This window comes from Plectropomus leopardus, chromosome 20 (genome assembly GCF_008729295.1).
Source record: "Plectropomus leopardus isolate mb chromosome 20, YSFRI_Pleo_2.0, whole genome shotgun sequence".
NCBI lineage: Eukaryota > Metazoa > Chordata > Actinopteri > Perciformes > Serranidae > Plectropomus > Plectropomus leopardus.
Genome location: NC_056482.1, coordinates 28,054,018 through 28,075,406, shown reverse-complemented (window position 1 = coordinate 28,075,406; position 21,389 = coordinate 28,054,018). Strand labels below are relative to the sequence as shown.

General features: G+C 37.6%; 1 long non-coding RNA gene across 1 annotated transcript; it reads left to right on the top strand.

Annotated features, from left to right (window-relative positions):
* The first annotated feature begins 1,052 nt into the window (after positions 1 to 1,052).
* On the top strand, positions 1,053 to 4,364 carry LOC121959959. Its single transcript, XR_006106944.1, has 2 exons — positions 1,053 to 1,114; positions 3,678 to 4,364. It is a non-coding gene; the product is annotated as an uncharacterized LOC121959959 (long non-coding RNA).
* Positions 4,365 to 21,389: the final 17,025 nt, after the last annotated feature.

Genomic DNA, 21,389 nt, shown 5'->3' with positions numbered 1-21,389 from the left:
TGTGTGTTTGTGAAGTACTGAGCATACAACTAGATAAACTGGCCTTGGATTATGCTGTAAAAGTTTTGTGCGAGTTTGTAAACTGGTGTTTTGATATAGTTTATATATAGTTATATATAGTTTTGCCCCTAAATCTTCAATTAATAGAGAATGTTCACATTTTTGGGATTCTTGGTTCATCGTGCAGGCATTTGAGAAAAAGTAGTTTTCCTCACAAATTTAGTGTAACAAAGGGTGAGAAATTGAGATACACATCAATAATAACAATAACTTCATTTATACAGCACCTTTAAAAACACTTGTTTACAAAGTGCTTCAGCAGCTAAATGGTCATTTTTTGGTGAAATATTCCTTTAAGTTGGCAAAAGTGTATTTGTCAGCTGCAGTCGTGTTTCCTGTGTGTCTGTCTCTTTGTGTAAAGGCACCAGTGAGGTGACCACCAATCAATGTGACTGGTGCCACAAAGACACACACACACACACACACACACACACACACACACACACACCATTGTTTGTACTTGTACATTTGTGAGAAGCTTGACAAAAAAATTCACGTCATTCATTCTTTCATCATTTCAAAATCCCATTCATTCCCAGGCTTTTACCTCATGATAAAAAAACCCCAAAATCTGCTCATTGTCCAAAAAAATGTCCTGCTGTTGAAAAAATTAGCCTGAAAAATAAAAAATACATTTTTTATTTTTTTTATGATTATTTTTTTGTGAAATTGGCTTGTTTTTCTGTTATATTGCATGATTGTATTTTTTAAAATTATTTTTATATTATTTTACTTGCAATAATTTATGTTGTACACTTTAAATTGGACATTTTTTAATATGTACTCACACCTCTCTTGAGAGTGAGATCTTTATCTTTCATGATTAAATAAAGGTTTGTATTTATCATTTTGCTGAACTAAATTCAGGGATATTGTTCAGTATGAATATTATCTGGAGGGTTTTTTGCACATAACCTGTTTGATGAAGTTCATATGAGGGTTGTTGTGTTTGGATGTTTGTTTTGTGACAACTTGTCTTTCTGTTTGTCTTCAGTGTGGAGTGGAGAACCTCAAGAGAGCTGAGTCATTAAACGGGAACCCTCTCTTTATGAAGGTACGTGTCTCACTCACACACACACACACACGCGCACACACACACACACACACGGAGCTGACTCATCTCTACAAACATCAGAAATATTGACATAAAAGTTGGTAACGATCACAGAATATTATAGAGGACAAATGAAATGTATAAAGGGGGCAAAGTCTAAAACGCCCATTCATAAAAATTTGGATGAAACACAGCCTACAAAAAATAAATAAATAAATAAATTATAACTTACATTGCATAATTCTGTGTCTGGGGTGAAATATAATTTCTCAAAGATTTATATGCATAAAATAAATATGATGTATGAAATATTTTGTTTTATTTTATTTTATTTTTTGTCCTAAATAATAAAAAAATGTGTTAAAAGCCTTCAAAATATAAAACAGTGTGTACTAATAATCAAAAATGTACAGCTTTCATGTTTGTTTTTAAATGTTTTTTGGGTTGTTTATTTGTGAAAATGTTGGCCCTTTATACCTTTGAAATCTGAGCAACGTGGCTTGAATTCTTTCAAAAACATGTTAGGAAGGAAATGAGCATTGTAAGGAGAAATAACCCAAAAATTACCCCAAAAAAGTGCAAAAAAAATTACGCAAAAAAACCCCCAATAATCCAAAAAAGGAAATTTCAGTGCCTGAAAATAATAATTCTGTAAAAGTATTTTTTTGTGTGTAAATGTTGGCCCTTTATACTTTTGAAATCTCAGCAAATTGGTTTGAACTCTTTTGAAAACAGGAAGGGAATGAGCAACAAGTGCAAAAAACAACCAAAAAAAAAAACATTAGCCAAAAAAAGTGCAAAAAAAATAAATAAATACCAAATAAAAAATTACTTGGTGAAAAGTACCTAAAAATAGTAACAATTATATAAAAATGATTAAAAAATTATAATTATGATAAATATAATTTAAGGGTCGGGGGTGTTCCTTAGCACTCTTCCCTTTCAAAAAGTAATTTTCCAAATCTGCTTATTTCCTCAAATCATTTCATGTCAAGCTTTTCGCTGCCTGGAAATAAAATAAGATGTTAATAACGAGAAATACCGACTGGATTTTTAAAAAATAGGCAGAAATATAAGAGCAGAGAAGTCAGCAGGAAAGCAGGCAGGACTGTAATAATAGAAAAGGAGGCGGCCGCAGAAGGTTTTGTGAAGTAAGTGAACTCCAGGCAGGAGACAGTCAATAAATGGATTCCTTCCTTCCTTCTCTCCTCGTCTCCTTTCTCACTTCCATCCATCCTTCCTTCCTCCTTCCCTTCATCCTCAACCCTGCAACCTTTCTCACAACAGTCGACTCCTCCAGCTGTGTGTGTGTGTGTGTGTGTGTGTGTGTGTGTGTGTGTGTGTGTGTGTGTGTGTGTAGGGTTTATTAAAGGAAGGGGGCAGATCAATGGGAACCTTTAGAGCTGACTACAGTAGAACTGAACCGCCCGGCTGGCTGGCTGGTCAAACCCGCCGCGCTCAGAGACCCCTCGCCAAGTCTCTGAGAGTCTGCGTGTGTGTGTGTGTGTGTGTGTGTGTGTGTGTGTGTGAGAGAGAGAGAGTGTATAAATCAATATCCAGAGGATGATTAGTTGGTAGTTACTGAAGGATGGTTTCCTCGGTGTGGTTTTAGTTTCTCAGTGAGCTGCATCAGTCTGCTGCCGTCTGCGAGCAGCAGCTGCTGGAAAATAAAGAAAAATACATTCATCAGAGTTTTTGTTGCAGAGCGCCGCTGATGTCAGGACTTTATTTGGTGATGAATTGCTATCTTTTACAATCAGCTCACGCCTCTTTTAGACATTCTTGCACTTGAAGTTAATTTTCCCAGATTATTATTTATTTATTTAACTGGAGAAACCCGAGACAGCTGCAGCAGAAGTTACAGACAACACAGAGCAAAAATACAAAACGGAAATAAGCGATACAAAACAGTAAAGAACACAAAGTAAAGGTACCACAAGGAAGGACTAAAAAGTATGTGGACACTTACTCTGATATCTATTCTGAAGTGTGTCCTTCTGTGTCCCCGTCCACAGCAGGACATCGTTAGCTTCAGTGCCGCTGTTATGGGACTGTACTTTTTTTAACAGCGGAGGGGGGGAGGCTTTTTTATTTTAACTAAATCAATGTTCATTTTGTTGTCGTTCAATATACGTACACACATGAAAAGAACGAAACTTGTCACTCAGGTCCAGCCGGGCACAGAAGAGTAAGTAAAAGAGAAAAACATGTCTTGCGTGTTTTGCAGCACCCCTTTCACATTTGTAAATAAAGAACAGTCCCTATCTCGAACCACTGAGGAGGCTGACACCGTGACTAAGAACACACTCAACACAGAGTCCAGTTTAAGTCCAACTGAGGTGTTTACATGACGGAAAAGCTCGACCTCCAATCACATTATCTGGTGTTTTTATCCGATTTCTAGAAATTCGCTTTAGTCCGATTTCAGTCGTACTGACGCGTTTACATGTGTTTTTTAGTAAAGTTTTAAATAATTGAACTTTTTCTAACATCATGTAAAGGTGCAGACTGTCTGTCCTCATCTCTGTCTCAGTACTGATTGTGTGTCTTTTGTCCTGTCCAGGCTCTGGCAGACCTGGTCCATTCCCACCTGAAGTCCAACCAGCCCTGTTCCCGTCAGCTGACCCTGCGCTGCCCGCTGTGCACCAACCCCACCTGCGGAGAAACCAAGGCTTTCTTCGCCAGCCAGACGCTCTCGTAGAAACACACACTCACACACACTCACACACACTCTGGTGCCCTTCCTGCAGCGATGCTACCTGTGAAGAAACTTAAGGCCTTCTTCGATTAACACACATAAACGCACACCGTCTCTGCACCCAGAGTGTCGGTTACAGAGAAAACACGAAGACCAAATGTTGTCTGCACAATCATTTTGACGTTCGTTTTATTGTATTTACACGCGAGGCGTTAACCACGAGACGTTCCTGACTTTATGAGAAAAATAACATCCAGGCACAAATTAGCAGCACTTAAATATTAATTAACTTAAAATAAAAAAACGTCCTTATTTGGGGTTTTGCAGACGCCATTTGGTGACCAGATTTAAATAACCGACACTCTGCGGAGCTCGCTCACATCACATCGACGCTACAGGAAAAAGCCTTGCACTAGTTTTATTTTTGTTTATTTCAGCTCCCTTGGTTACATTCCATTTGCTTTGCCCCTGCAAACCCCCGTCAGAGACCCTGTTGCTCCTCTCGCTGGTGCTAAACGAATAACGACGACACCACACACACAAGGGATCTGATCGGTCGGCTGCTTCTCTCCTTCAGCCTTCTCACCCGTCACGTCACGCCCATCCTGCTGCGATCCTCGCAATGTGATTGGAGGAGGCTGGTGCTGCTCAGAACGCTGCTGCCTGATAGGTTGATACCACAGAGCTAAAAGGGTGACTGGCATTTTTAACCGTTTTTGTGTCTAAGTGACTAATTCGTTTTCTAAATTGGTCCAGTAGTGACCGAGAGCAGCCGAAAAAGAGGCTGCAATGTAGCGTTGAAGGGAACCGTCAGTTTCTGTCCACTAAAAGTGATTTTTGCCACTGACGGGCTCAGATATTTATTTAAATATCACCAACATTAAAGGTCCCTACAGAGAAAGACCTTCTTATTAACCCTTTGAAACCTGGATGGACATCAGTTTTTCTTGTGCTACATATAGACGTCTTTCACAAGCATTTTAAACCGTTTAATCCAGAGAAAAAAGAGGTTTAATTCTCCTCAAAAACATACGTAAAGGCAATAAGCAAATTGCAAGAGAATGGAGAAAGGTGACAAGAGAAAAGAAAAAGAAAAAAAAGTTTAAAAATGAAAAATGAAGAGAGGAAATATATATTATAAAACTGCCCAAAAAAACAGGGAAAATATCCATAACTCATATTTTTGATTATTAGAATTATGTATTTATTCAAAACATATTACAGAGTATATGATTTTTTTTATTTTTTAGCACTTTTTCAGGTCATTTCCTTGTTGTTTTTTTTTTGTTTGTTTTTTTACTTAGTTTCAAGAAACTTTTTGGTAACTTTGCTACTTTTTCTGTCATTTATCCTGAAGCTGCTTCCATGTTTGTGAAAGAAATTAAGCGGATTTGCTCAGGCTTGAAAGGGTTAAACAGTAAGATCCTTTTTTTAAAACCAGAAACAGCCGTGAAATCACCAGACTCCGCTGCAAAAAACAGTTAATTCATCATCTTAAAACACACTTCATTAAAAAGGCGACAGAACCGCGATAAAACTAACAAAAGCCGCCTTGGTTCGTCTTTTAACTGTTCCAACAATCACCAACTTAAATTAACCCTTAATTCACCCAGTTAGAGGTGAAAAGATGCTGGTTCTGTACACACTAAAATACTGTTTCTTTAAATGCAGTCTGGCGGGTTTGACGACTGCGATATCGCGGCTGTTTCTTGTTTAAAAAAAAAAAGGTCTGTCGCTGTAGAGATCCTTTCCAAAATGTTGCCAGACACTAAAAACAGCCTGTCAGTGGCAAAAAGAAACACTTTCAGTGGACGTAACCGCCGGCTGCAGCGTTCTCGCTCAACAATGGACCAACTTCCAAAAACTGTTTTCCATTAGGTGCTTAGAAACGAGAAATTGGCCAGGTTGAAAAATGCCAAACTTACCCTTTATACCGAGAGAAAAAAGCTGTTTAGAGGGAATTACGCGTCTGCTTTAGGGATTCAAAAGAGTTAAAGTTAAAAACTATCCTAAATCCTGCATCTGTTCTGTGTTGGTGCTTTACAGGGATAACGAAAAGCTTCGAGCGAAGGCGTGATTTCTGAGTGTATGCTGTCGGGACCTCTCAGGGCGAAATAATGTTCGGAGTATCGTGAGATGGTTTACAAGTTCGTTTCTGTACAAATTCATGAATATGTTTAATTTATACTCTTTTTTTTGCTTTTTGTTCGCTGAAATATTAATCATTTTGAGCCTCTGCCTCCGCTGAAAACTCAAAAAGTGAAAAAGGGAAAACTGTTGTCTCTCACAACAAATGGACTCAAACAATTTTTAAATTTGGGAGGAAATGACTCAGTTAATCAATATGAATATAAAGGAGGCGTGTTATGTTTTTGCTGTAAAATACAATAAACGCAATGAAGAGTGCAGCTTCCTGCTTAAGTTTACACCTCCGAAACGTCCCGCAGTATTCCAGCTGCAGGAGAAGGAAGCTGCCAGTGTGTCCGATGATACCCATCACGGGGTTTTTGATTGATATTATTGATGGGAACAAATGCTGCTGGTTTTTAAATCTGTACAAGCACGACAGAAGTCTTTCCCCAAAGAAACTTTTGCTTCACTTGTTAAAAAAAAAACCCAAAAAACCCCACAAAGCTTTGTATCATATTTAAAAAGTGAGCGCTCTGCACATTTATTTAATGTTAAATGCACATTTTCAGCTCGATCTGACCCGTTTTCAGGCTTCGGTTGAGATCAGACTCCAGTTTTTTAGACTTCGTGGACAGATTTCAAAACCTGCCGGCACAGTTTCCTAAAATGTTTCATTTTCCCAGCCAGCTGCAGCGCGGGGACGTCTGTAGTTTCGTCTTTCAGTCGTCTCACTTTGAGCATCAAAGCTAATTCTGTGCAGAAACTACTGTTCATTACCAACAATGATCTAATGCTTCGATTCATCAGCATCAAAGCAGATGTTTGATTTCCAAACATATTTAGTAAAAGAACAGAAAAGGCCTTTGCTGACTGCTGCAAACACACCGAATAGGCCGCGCAGTTTCAATCTGAAGGGATGAGACAAAATGCTTTTACATTTATTTCAGATATTATATCTTTATACTCGTGAAAAGAGCAGAAAATTTACTGTCGAGGGCTGCGGGAAAAGCATAAAAGAGCCTAAAACTACAGAGATGCTGGAATTATCTTTTAATAGCAAGATGCAGTTCATGTTCTTTAGAAAACAAAATGTGGAGAGAAGTAGCACAAATAAGTGGTTTTAATGTAGATGGCCTCCGTTTTTGCCTAAACCTCAATGCAGTTTATTTCCATCCCCTCACACCTTCCTGATCACAGTGCAGTTACTAATGTGAAATGTAGTTAGTCATTAATTAAATGTATTTTTCGCCATCAGGTGCTAAAGCTCCAGAAAATGTCTTGAAATCCACAAGTTTGATCCTATCTGCTGTCCCAGTCTGAATGACACTCCCGAAAAATGTGTAAATGACAAAAAAGGGCAGTAACTCGACCTCTGACCCTGCTCCTCATCTCCAGTTCTTGTCCTGTTATGCCATGATAATGTGCCTTTTACACTGGCTGACTAGAATACTGAACTTGTGCTTTATGTTCATTTTTTTAACATGCGCTTAACCAAAACGCTGACGGGAAAAATCCGCCCCAAAATTTGCGTTCACGTGTTGCTGCTGTGATCTCAGCCATCGGCGGCTGTTCCTTCCCACGTTGCAAAGAGAAAAGTTGCAGCAATGTGACGTTGACACCCGTAACCGAGTCGAATCACAGGCGGCTGGTTTTAGAACGTGAAGCACGTCACGTGTTTAATTGGCCAATCAGCTTGTAGCAAAGCAGCTTTTCAGGTCAAAATGACCGCAGACGGCCTGTTTAGGGTGTGGCATTATGGGTCGCTGTATTGTGCACGCACATTCTTGTTGACTGTTTAACCCTTTGGAACCTGAACAAATTGGCCTGATTTCTTCAGAGAAATACAGAAAGAAAGAAATGAGCGACGGCAATGAGCGGAAATCCCAAGAAAATTTAATAAATAAATAAATACTTGTAAAAGGTAATCACTTGAAAATTAGCTTGGGCAACATAATTTGATATTAACAAAAAAGGAAACAAATGTCTAGAGAGCTATATTTATAGTTCTTGTAATTGTATTATATTTTCAAAATTATTTTACAGAAAAAAAAGAATTATTTTATTTTATTTTCACACTTTCTTAAGGTCATTTTCTTGCCTCTTTTGGTCTTTGTTTGTACTTTCTAAAATTAGTTTTTTGTAACTTTTTACTGATTTCTTGCTAATTTTTGGGCAATTTCTTGACTTGAAAATAAGTTTTGGGAAGATAATTTGATATTAACTCCCAAAACAGAAAAAATGTCTTGTAATTAGATATTTATAGATCATGTTACATAAAAAAATTAATTTATTTTTAATTAAAATTTAATTAATTTTTCTTTTTTGGTGTGCTTATTTTAATTTAATTTTAATTTATTCTCCTAACTTTCAGTAATTTCTTAGTAAAAAGTTGCTCACTGCCTTCTTCCCGTGTTTTTGGAAGAAATCAAGCCATTTTGCTCAGTTTTAAAGACTCCTTGAAGACATTTGGGGCCTTTAGCGTCTCACTTTTGGAGCTTTTTTTCAGTCCTACATTGGGCCATGATGAAAGAGAGACGTTAAAATTAAAACTCTTTTTCACTTCATGTGTAACTTCATTAGACGTCATACAAGTACTTCAAATTTCCACCTCTGTGTTAAATGTTTTGAAAATGGAAATGCGCTGTAACCATTGGTACCCGGCAGCGATGCTTGCATGAGTTGCACAGATTTGGTTGGTTTATGTTTCTGCTTCCGCAGTGCGATGCGTACGGCAGCGCACTCAGCGTCGCTGCTTTCAGCGCTCTTCCGCAGGTTTGAAAGAGCTGCGTTTGTTTTCAGGGGAATATTTTAATGCTGCGTGTTAACAAGAGCTGCTGGCTGATCCCACAGACACTGAGCTAAAGTGATTGGCTCTTATAAAATACCATCAAACAAATCAGCGAGACGAAACTAAAATTCCTCTGAAACCCAAACTCACTAACCGGCAAACTGAGGTCACAGCAGGAGCGTGCTGACGTCTGCGATGGGCGGGTTTTTCCTCCAGCAACACGTTTCCTCATTTTATTTAATAATCCTCCATGTGTTAAGAGTTTTGCTCTAAGTGTGTGTGTGTGTGTGTTTATCTGAAATTCATTATGCAGAGTTTGTACATTTAAAAAAGGCGCTACAGCTTTGCTGCAGCTCTGGAGTCTTTTTTTGTTGTTTGGAATTATTTATTTTTGTTTTTTTATTTGTTCCAGACCACAAAACCATCTTATCTCCGCTGTTCAAACAGGTTGTTTTTTTTTTAAATATTTGAGAGACATGGTATTAGCAGTGCGATTACACATAATGATGAGTCTTCCTAAAAATAAAATATTATTTAAAAAAAGAAAAACAACTGCTGGCTTTTGTGTGGTTTCTTCATGAAGCCCAGAAATACAAATTTAGATGAAAGTTGATGATGTTGAGAGTATTTTTGTTTCAGGAGGTTTCTGGGATTTTAGGTCATTTTTTAGTTTTTAGGACGCTTCCAGAATGTTAGAGCGTCTCTTGATTTTAGATGTTTCTGTTTTTTTGAAGTTTCTCAGATTTTAGAATTTCTCAGATTTTAGGACATATCTCAGATTTTAAGGACATTTCTCAATTTTAGGACATTTCTCAAATTTTAGGACATTTCTGAAATTTTAGGACATTTCTCAGATTTAGGACATATCTCAGATTTTAGGTCATTTCTAGGAGTTTAGGACATTTCTCTGATTCTAAGACATTCTTAGATTTTAGGACATTTCTCAGATTTTAGGGCGTTTCTAGATTTTAGGATGTTTCTAGGATTTTAGGACATTTCTCACATTTTAGGACATTTCTCAAATTTTAGGACATTTCTCAAATTTTAGGATATTTCTAGGATTTTAGGACATTTCTAACATTTTAGGACATTTCTGAAATTTTAGGACATTTCTCAGATTTTTGGACATTTCCCAGATGTGAAGACGTTTCTAGGATTTAAGGACATTTCTCAGATTTTAAGGACAATTCTCAAATTTAAGGACATTTCTCAGACATAGGACTTTTCTAGGATTTTAGGGCGTTTCTAGGATTTCAGGACATTTCTGTGATTCTACTCCCATTTCTCAATTTTTAGGACATTTCTAGGATTTGAGGACATTCGAGGGTTTAACTCATCTTTTTCACTCCTCTTCTTCACTCATTTCTTCCCCATCTCTATTTTCTCACCTGTTTTCTCCTCCTTTTTTATCCCATCGTTTTCCCACCTCTTCTTTCACCTCTCTCCCTCCTCACCCTCTTTTCTTTTCCAATCTTCTGTCCTCCTCCTTCCTCCTGCCTATTCTTCCACCTCCTCTCCCGTCCTCACCCCTGTTTTTCCTCCTTTTCCAATCTTTTCCTCATCTTCCAGCTCCGACTCCCCTCCTTCCCCTCCACACCTTCACATTCATTCCTATCTCGTTCTCTCCCCCTCCACCTCTCCTCCTCCCCCTCCCTCCATCTTTTTTTCCCAGCAGTCCCCTGCGGTGTTGCAATCACCTCTGCTGCTGTTGATTAAGCTGAGAGAGATTGGCTGTCCACGACCCAATAACCCCTGAGGGCGCCGGGCTGGGCGCCTCCTCCCCTTTTCTCCCTCCCCCTTGCATCTGAGCCAGCTGCAATCTCTCCTTTCATTTTAATTTCTTCTTTTTTTCTCTCCTCACCTTCTCTTTCCTCTCGTCCACCTCCCTGACCTTTTTTCTCCTTTCATCTCTTCCCTTTCCTCTCTTGTATCTTTGCCTCCTCTCCTCTTGTTTTCTTGTCTCTTTGTTTTTCCCTCCTGTTCTCGGTTTCCTCCGCAGAGATATTCTGTCATTTCCTACCTCTCCTCTTTTTGTCTCCTCCTCCAGATCTCATAGTATCTTCTCTCTCGCTGTCCCCTTTGAGCTTTTTCTTTTCTTTTTTATTTTTTTATGGACAGCTATTTATGCTACAGAACTTAAATCGAGGCAGTTAAATTTCACCTACTGTGTAGATTTTCTAAAATGTAAGAACTTTGTACAATTTGGGAGAGATAAAGTGTGCATGTAAAGGTTCTGTAAAATATTTTGGGAGGAGGAAAACAGAATAGCAGTAAGAATAAAACAACAAATTAAAGTCATTTATCCAATACCTACAAAATCTGTCCGTAAAGGTCTTACATATGTCGTACAGGATTATTTTCTATAACATAAATATCATTTATTATATCTATGCACTCCTGTAGTGTGGGAGGTTCAGGAAGTATCCAGCGCCTTCTGAGGGCTTTATTGCAAATCAAAATACCAAACATATATTTATCAAATCGCTTTGCCTGAAAATAAACACTCCTCTTTCATTTGCTCCTTATTTCCTCTTCTCTTCTCCTTTTCTCCTCTGATTTATTTCCTCTCCTCTCCTCTCCTCTCCTATTTTCCTCTTTTCTCTTCCTCACCCCTCCTCTGGTCTGCAGTCTTTGAGCTCTTGCGTGATCACACACCTGTACATTTATTGTGTGCTAAAACTGAAAATCAAAGGTCAGCTTGCTGCTTTTTTGGTCTGTTTGCGCTCACTGTGACCTCTGTTCAGTTACACTTCAAACAGTCTGCATGTCAAAGTCCAGGCATGTTTTAGATCTTTTTTTCAAATTTTAAATGCTTGTCCTCATGTTTTAAAAAATCAACGTTCATTTGATAACATTGTCAGAACGATCTTTGTGTTCATGGATCTGCAAAAACAACCGAAAACGCCGTACCACCATGCACACGTGCAAAGTGCAATCGTAACGTCACCGTACTCAAATGATTGGCGTGTTGCCAGTTTACACGGCGTCAGGAGGGGTTACGTATTCCAAAAATGACACTCTGGAACCCAAGCAGTCAGTGCATTTCCAGCTGCATTTGTGCCACCAAACAACGGTGCCTTTTAGTGAGCACAAGGCTGTTTTTTAGCCAGCCATTGCTGCATTTCAAGCTGTGTTTCTTCCCCAAACATTGGTGTATTTTAGTGAACTGTTGTTTTACAGCTGCGATTGTAGCACCAAATATGGGTGTTTTTTTTTTTCGGGAGCCGTTGCTGAGTTTCAAGTGACAAGTATGTCACCAAACTTAGATGTTCTTTCGTATGCCATTGCTGTGTTTCCTGCATTAATTGCACAACCAAACGTGGATGCTGTTATAACGTGTCATCACTTCATTTCTAGTAGTGAAAACCAAATTTTTATTTTTTATTTTTTCCTGAGCTGACTCTGTTTCCAGCTACGCTTTTAACTCCGTTTATACCACCAATCATGGGCGTTTAAAGCCAAAATATGATCTTTTCCTCACCATAACCAAGTGGTTTTTGTGCCTAAATGTGCTGACCAAAGCTTAAAGAAAGCAAAAGTTTCAACGTATCTGCTGCATAAAACCAAATGTTACATATCATCATTTACAAAAACACACCAGCGTTTATCCTGGTGATGGTTTGACCTCCAGGAACACAGACTGAGAAAGACCTCTGCTGTTGTCTCCTCTGTCTGAGCTCCTCCTCGTCCCGTCTCACCGCTCCTCTTCTCCTCTCTCGACCTCCTTATTCACTTCTTCCTTTCTCCTCTTTTTTATCCCTCCTGTTGTCTTCTCTCTATTCTGACTCTCACACCTCTCCTTTTTGCTTTTTTCATCTTCCAATTTGTTCTCGGATGATTTTGAAATATTTTCTTTTTACTGTCTTCTCCCTGTCTGGTGGCCCGCCAGCTCAGTGGGGGAAGGGCTGTTCAGGACGAACGGTGTGTGTGTGTGTGTGTGTGTGTGTGTGTGTGTGTGTGTGTGTGTGTGTGTGTGTGTGTGTGTGTGTGTGTGTGTGTGTGTGTGTGTGTGTGTGTGTGTGTGTGTGTGTGTGTGTGTTGTGGTGACTGCAGGCTGCTAGTAATTGAAAAGCCGGGACGCCAGCGCCTGCAACCCCGTGACCTCCTATTGAGAGAACGACCATTGATTTCTACACAGAAAGAGAGAGAGAGGGAGAGAGAGGAATGAATGAAAGAGAGAGAGACAGGACCCAAAAAAATTGGGAGAAAAAAGAGTGAGAAGAATGAATGTAAGAGGCCAGGGGGGAGAGGAGAGGCAGATAAAAATTAAAGGAATGCATCACGGTAAAACTGGGAAGGAGGAGAAAGACGAAAGGGTAGAGACAAAGGAACGGAGGAGGCAGACAAACAAGAGAGGAGGGGAGAGAGGAAATGGGGTAGAGAAAAAATTAAAAACTGAGGTAGGAGATAAAAGAGTAAGGAGAGATGATAGATGAGGGAGAGAGAGAGAAAAAGGGGTGAAAGGAAATAATTAAACAACAGCTGAGAAGAGAAAATTCAGGAGAGAAAAGGGAGAGAAAGAAGGAAAACATGCTAACTCAGCAAAAAAAACTGATAGGGAGCAGGAGAGAAAACTTTCATGAGGATACAAGGAAGGATTGAAGGAGGGAGGAATCAGTGTTGTAATAAATGAGGAAATTTTAGTTTAATGTCAACATGCATGAGGAAAGAAAACGGTGCCCGTTCAAAACGAGCCTGTTTGCCATTTTGCACTGTTTACATTTGCATGAAATTTTGTCATGTATGAATTCTTGACCTAATAATTTCATTGTTAAGTCCAAGTGGACGTTTGTGCCAAATTTGAAGAAATTCCCTCAAAGTGTTCTTAAGATATAGCCTTTACGAGAACAAGCTGAATGCGGTTGAGTGACCTGAGTGACGTTTGTGCCAAATTTGCAGAAATTCCTCTAAAATCTTATGCGATATTGGTTGAATTTGGCATTTAACAGCAATTTCAGTGTAACAACTTTTTAAAATTACAGTTTTCAATGTGAGGTTTACAAAAAGTGTCAAGATTTACAGGGTTTTACAATATTTTTTTTTTTTAAAAAAAACTGCACATTACTGTTAGAAATTGGCAGTATTTTTACAGCAATTTCAATGTTACAACTTTTCCCATAAAACAACAGTTTTCTACAGTTGACTGTGAGGTTTATATTGTAATATTGGCTGTAATATTGTAATAAGATTTACAGTGTTTTGCTGTATCTTTTTTTTTTTTTTTTTGCTGCAGTGCTGACCTGGATTTGTTTGTGTATGTCCCTGCAGATTTTGTTATGAGCGTACTCAGAGTAACCAGAATAATAGTTGTTTAGCAGTTTCCTCCGCGGGCTGATCTGTCACTGCAGGATCGTGTTAATGAACATTTTACAAACGTTTAACGCGAGTCGCTCTCTTGGTTCCCACCCTTTGTCCCCCTTATCAGGCATCTGACCCACAGGTAATAGAAAGACAATGTCACCAGATTAACGGCTACAGAATGGACTGCTGTTTCCATGGCAACGGAGGGAGGAAGAGAAGCGGGAGGATGGGATGGAGTGATTAAAAGAGGAGAGGGGGGAGGTTAAAGGGAGAGAGAAGTGACGAGGTGGATTGATGAGAGGAGATGGGTGCCGGGATGATTGCACAGAGAGAGGAGAAGAATGGAGGGACGAGAGACGTAGGAAGAGACGGGGAAGGTGATAGAGTCATTAAAGACAGAGACAGAAAAAACTAGATGGACTGACAGATGGAGAGGTTGAAAAGAAGAGAGGGAAAATGAGCAGGCGAGAGGAAAGACTGACCAGACTCAAAAAACAAAATACTGGATCACATTAAACTCAAAACATTCGTGTAGAACGTGTCTTGCTCGGGGGCCACTTATGCAAAATGACAGGAGGCTAGGGGCCAGTTGCAGTGGCCCCATACATGTTTTTGGATCTTAGGGCATTTATAGGGTTTTAGCATATTTCTAGGACTATTGAATATTTCTAGAATTATAGGATATTTACTGGACTTTAGGATGTTTCTTGTATTTTAGGAAATGTCTAGGATTTTGGGAAGTTTGCAGCACTTTAGGACGTTTATTGAATTTTAGGACCTATCTCGGATTTTAGGACATTTCTTGGATTTTAGGAAATGTCTAGGATTTTGGGATGTTTGTAGCACTTTAGGACATTTTTAGGAATTCCAAGATGTTTCTGTAGGATTTTGGGACATTTCTAGCATTTAGGACTTGTCTGCGATTTTAGGAAATATCCAGGATTTTGGGAAGTTTTAAGGACTTAAGGACATTTTTAGGAATTCCAAGATGTATCTGTAGGATTTTGGGACATTTCTAGGAGTTCAGGATGGTTTTAAATTTCCAGGATGTTAGGGCATGTCTATAGGATTTTCTGACATTAGATATATATGAAAGATCAATATATATATATATACTGTATATATCTTTTTTTTTATTGTAACATATTGGAGTATATGTGATTCTGAAAATGCTTCAATGTTTTGTGAATAAGCAACTAAAAAACTATTTAAAAAATGTTTTATATTTTATGTTTTGTAAGAACAGATGGACAGAGACAAAGGCTACAATTCAGCAAAAATGGTACAGCGACACTACAATACAATTAATAATACAATATAATAATTAATAAAAAACAAAAACAGAGGTAATAGAGACAAAAATAAGAATTTGAAAAAGATAAATTATCACATGGGCAAAATGGTCGGCATGTGATCGATGTTATTTACTTATTTTTGCTTGTAATATGTCAGTTTTAACTGTATTTTTGAACATGCTTTAATAAGCCAATGAAATCCCGTCATGACGTTATTACGTAATGACGTAGGCTCTGTTTCAAACGTGAAGCGCGTGATACGTTGGTCGGCGAAGCGTAAACACAAAACAGGAAGAGAAGCTAAAGGTGCCGCTTTACTGCAAATAATACCCTCTATTTCGACTTTTTTTCTCCAAAAAACAGGCGGAAATGTGCGGTTTTATTGTTGGGGGGCGCTGGGCGTTAATAAATGAGGAGCAAATGTCAACGGGGGACTCATTTAGATAAAACACCGGAGCTGCAGAGCTACCTGACCCCGATGCTAACTGCGGTGCTAACGTTAGCTCAAGTTCGCAGGAAGATGTTTTGGGAGAAAAATGCATTTGTGGACGGTTTTTGCGACTCGATACTCTTTTCTAAGATACCCAGGATTAAACACACAAAACACGGATGACGGAGAAACGCCAAAACCGAACCCTTGAATCCGACCTGGACCGGGATTTGGACTTTGAGGACTTGTCTTCGGAAAGAGCAGAAGAAAACCGGCGGTTCAGGTAGGACGTTTTTCACTGCTGTGTCGTGTATTTGTGGCTCTGTGCGATATTTTATGTTTATTTGGGAAGCTATTGTTTCATTTTTTGTTGTTTTTACGCTTTGCACGGTATGCACTTTTCATTATTTATTATTTCATTTAATCTTTGGGATTTCCAGCTCAGCTCCTAAAATAAAGCAAAAATACACAATGTAAACAAAATTGTTACTTTCACGCTGTTAAGTGCAAAAAATAAACAAGCAAACAAAAAAACTATTCTGCAATGTTTGATCCCATAACCATCAGAGGATAAAAACATGCATTATATAATTTTTTAGCGTCATTCTTGGCTTTGCCTCAGAGTTTGTCATTTTGACTATTTTCTGCCTGATAATATCTTTTATATTTATTATTGATTTTTTAATTATTATTATTTTTTATTTTTTTTTTTACCATATTTGGCATATGGAGAAAACAGATGCTATTTCCACAGTGTGCACTGTAACAATCAATGTTGCTGTAAATCATTGAAATCTCATAGGTTGTAATAATAATAATAATAATATTAATAACATTATGGTTATTATTATTATTATTATTATTATTATTATTATTATTATTATTATATTATCATAAATAATAATAATAGTAATAATAAAATAAAATAATTAATTTAAGTACAGAAATTAAATGTACACCAGAGGAATTCTTTCAAAATCTGATGAAACTGATGTTAGCTACCACCAACTTATCATTTGCAAGCTAACAAGTTACTCATTACAAAATAAAAGCAGCATGTCATTCTCCAAAAATGTATATGAATTTGTGATAGTGTAGGGAAACACTGAAGCAATGCCACTACAATAACTCAAGTACTGTATTAAAAATAAGTTCAGGTTTGAGATACTTCTACTTTAGTTTCAGTTTTATGCAATTTTCTATTTCCTTCCCACTACATATCAGAGGTAAAAGTTATACTTTTTACTCTCTATCAAAATATAAAAATCTGAAATCTAATCCTATGAACCTGCAATTTTGTTTCCCGTCAGGATATGCTTGTTAGAGAAAAAATAACAGGAGGATAAGTTGTACATGGATAAGACCATTGTGATTTCTTTATTGATTTTTTTTCTTCTTTTATACATAGAGTGGAACAACATTAATTCTCCAAATATCTCCTTCATGTTTGATCATTGTTTTATTCCACACCACAAGTTTTCAGTCACTTCTCTTTTTCTGTTCCAACCAAATGTCAAAAAATAAAAAACAAAATGCATCATTTGATTTTTGATTACTGTATGACAACCATGAAAAAATGGTTTAAAATAATAAAATAAAAACAAAAGAGAAAAAAGAAAGGGATGAAATATTGTTTTGGGTTATTTGAGCTTTTGGCAGGAGAGCGTATGATTAAATAAGTTCGTGTAGATGTTAAGCTCAAGGTTAGTGTGTTGTGAAGCCTCTGGAGGCCCTCACTAACTTATAACAGTGGACTGATTGTGAATTTGTTTGAAAACATGGATCTGCCGCTTTGACCTTTGACACCTAACTGTTGTTTTTGCTGATGTTGGAATCAAAACTTTTTTGATTTGTTCTGAATGTAACTCTTTCTACATGGAAAATACAGTAAAATAATGTTAATTTAATCAAATTGGTTTCGTATGGAGCCCCTGTACGTTCTGAAAGATACTGATGATGGTTTAAGTGTTGCAGCCGTGATGAGGCACCCCAAAAGCTGAATTACTGTCAACCTCAGTTTACAGAAAGCAAATTTTCAGTGTTTACTTCCTTAATCTTTGTGCCAAAACTCATCTGGAACATCTAAACTTAACCATTTGAAAAAGAAAACCTACAAAAGAAAAAAAAAGAAATTTGTAAGTTTTTAATTGTCAAAATATTTTCCAGTCAAAAAAAAAATTAGGCATTTCTGTTTTTAAAATTCAGATGGCTCTTGAGGCTCTTAAGCTAATGGGAACGGAAGACAAGTAGGACTGGAAGTGCTCTAAAATGTACTTTCCTTTAACGAACACTGAGTGGACTTAAATAAAAATAAAAAAACACTGAGACGTTTATTATGGCCTTTAAACACTGGAGTTCATATTATTTTTTTTAATACTCCTGTCTATTAAAACTCAATCTTGCTACAGGGTTCTGATGCTGAACCAACTCAAATCCACATAAAAACAAAATTATTGGTCATCCTGTTCATTGGGCAATTTGTTCTCTCACTCTTTCTGTTCAAAGATGGCGATCAGCTCATTTTTTTGGCCGGTTTCAACTGTATTTGTAGAATTCTGCATGATAAAACCCAGAGAATATTATTAGTCTGTCCAATTACAACTGAGATCTACGTTTTTCAACACATTCTCACTCCCAACTCTTCAAATACTGATGCTTCGTCATGACCTTAAAAATATAACGCCCTAGGTATCAGGTTTGCAGTGTCATACTGGGTTCAGGGTAAAGTATACCATGTTGCTAACTGAAAAACATCAGGTATATGAAAAACAATGAGTAAATCCTTCAAAACTTTAGCATTTTGGAGTGAACAAAAAGCTTCAACAGGCACAAATAAATGAATGTACATCAGAGCAGAGCCGAACTGCGGCTTTCGAGCGCATGTAATCACCGTCAGCCGTCGGCTTCCTCAACTCAATCAAAACCATCTGTACATCCTCGGCATCGTGTTGCATTTAACTGTCACCATCAAAGGAAAGGCTGGTGTCCAAATTATGTGGCATATTTACCCGTAAACTATCAGTAGCTCATGGAAAACCTCTTGATCTTTTCTCAGTGTGGACGCTGATGCTTCACCCTCTGAATTTAAACAGAAACATGGTTGCAGGTTTTGTATCAGCGAGTCAAAGGTCACACTAATGCGAGATGCAACGCAAAGTTGTGTGTGTGTGTGTTTATAGCATACAGTTTCGGAAATGAAATGAGAGGATGATAATGATAAGGTTAATAATAAGTATCACAATGCATTACACGGCTAGCTAATCGTAAATATACTCATGCATAAAATCTGGGCTATAGCACTGCTGTATGGATAATGTAACGGTGATGCTAGCATTAGAAAAGGAAAGGAAGGACACCAAAATAAAATGATGCATGAAAATGAACTTAAACGTGGCTGGATTTAAAACGAAACCCATGGATTTAAAAAAAGAAGCCGGTATTATTCTGGGCATCATCCAACAATGTTCCCAATCCCAAAAACTTGCACATAAGGGGACAATTTCCCCTTCAAAAGAACCAGAGACCAAAAAAAAAATAAAAATAAAAAATTAAATCCCTCAATCCTCGGCAGATGGGACAGAGAGAGAAAACCGCAATACATCAACAAGAAAGAGAGCATAGAAGAAGACAAGCATTTTTGGTTTTAGCGCACCTTTTTAACCATTACAAAAAAATCACAACTTAAAAATGTGTAAAGCTTTTTTCCCAACATTTTGTTTTAAAGTTACAGTTACCCAAAAAAAAGGAAGAAGAGCAAGTGAATAATTTATGACATACGCTATTATAACATCATCCTAACACTAGTGTCTATGAGGTATATCTGCAACAGTTTGGTAAAGAGAGCACGGTCTGCGCACAGCTCGCACACGTTTGACTCCGTGTTTTTTGTTTTTTTCATCATTTAAAGCTTTGCAACCATTTGAGGAAAGAGAAGGAGGATGGCGAAAGGGAAGGAGCTGCTTTTCCACCAAAGCTAGGTTCGGTATATTTAGACAAAAAAAATCTTATGTTTAATAAAAAAAAGTCAAATAAAACAGTAAAAATAATAAAAAAAATATTGTTATTTTGCTCATTTGCTGCTTAGACTAACTTGAAACAAACAAAGAAAAAAAATTCTTTATGAACTCAATTTCTGCTTTTCTGCACGTTTTAGTCAATCTAGCTGCAATCTCATTTTAGATCCGTGTACATGAACACAATGGGAAAAAATCTAAAATTATGATTAGATGTAGGACATAAAATGCTAAAAACACAAATCTTTTTTGTGGAAATACAGCTCAGACAAAAGAGAGTAAAGTAAAGCCTTTGGTATTCACTCTGGACTTTTTTTTTGCGTTGATTGCATTGCAAAGTACCAGAGAGCAGAGAGGAAACTCAGAGCGCTGAGGTATTTATTTTTCACAGGAGTTGAAAGTTTACAGCACAACAGAGAGGTCTAGACTTCGCTTTGGTTCAAGCAAGGCACTCATCCAAGGTTATCTCATACTTTGCAACTAAAGCGCTCTATTCGTCTTTGTTTTCAAAGTGGCCGGGGTTTAGAAGTGCAACAGCAGGAGTCTGAAAACTGGCTCCGCGAGCCACAAATTTGTCCCTCTGCCATTTGGCTTCCCTGGTTGATTTTTAAGCCAAATGCTTTTAAGAAGAGAAGCAAAATGGCAGCACTGGGTGTATCATCACAGTCGCCAGAATAAAATGTCAGAGTTGTACATTGATGCAAACCATGGGTTTGTTACATTTGTACGCTTTATCCATATGATGTAGTTGTCATGACACCAGCAGCAGATAAAAGCATGTTTTTTATGAGAGTTCAGGAAATGAAAAGCTGTGATTATAGAGGCAAAAGCGGGTGCTTTTTAACAACAGCTGTTATTTATGTTTACCATAAAAAAAGAGCATTGTGATTGGCTGTCAAACACTATGATGAACACTATGATATGAAGTAAACATTTTCTAAAATGTGATTGTTGGAGGCGTTTTGTATAGCGACAAAAGCAGGTGTTAGTAACTTTGGGACAAGTTCAGCAGTGTTTGTAACAACAAAAGCAGGTGTTTTTTAATGCAAGTTTGGGACACGTCCAGCCGTTAAAAATATGTTTTTGACGACAGTTTGAAGTATGTCTAGCGGTGTTTGTAATGACAAAAGCAGGCTTTTTTTTTTTTTTTTAACAAGAATTTGGGACATTTTCAGCTGTATCTGTAGCAATAAAAGAAACTTTTTTTGTTTTTTTTTTGGTCACCTCGGTTTTTAGTACCAAAAGAAGGTGTTTTTTTTATTACATCCAGCTCTGTTTGTAGCAAAAAAAGTGGGTGTTTTTGAAAGAGTTTGGGGCATGTCTGGTTGTGTTTGTAGTTAATACAGCGGGTGACTTATAAAGAGAGTTCGGGACATGTCCAGCTTTGTGTGTAGCGACAAAAGCAGGAGTTTGTTTTTTTTTGTCTAACATGAGTTCGGAAAATATCCAGCTGAGGTTGTAGCACACTGAGGCATTTCAGGCTGCATTTGTAGCCGCCAAACAAGGTATTTAAGGCAGAAACATGATCTTTTCTTAAACAAATGGTTTTGTGCCGAAACTTTTCCGCTACATAATGTACTAATTTAATTTATTCATGGTTTGCAGAAATGTACAATGCCA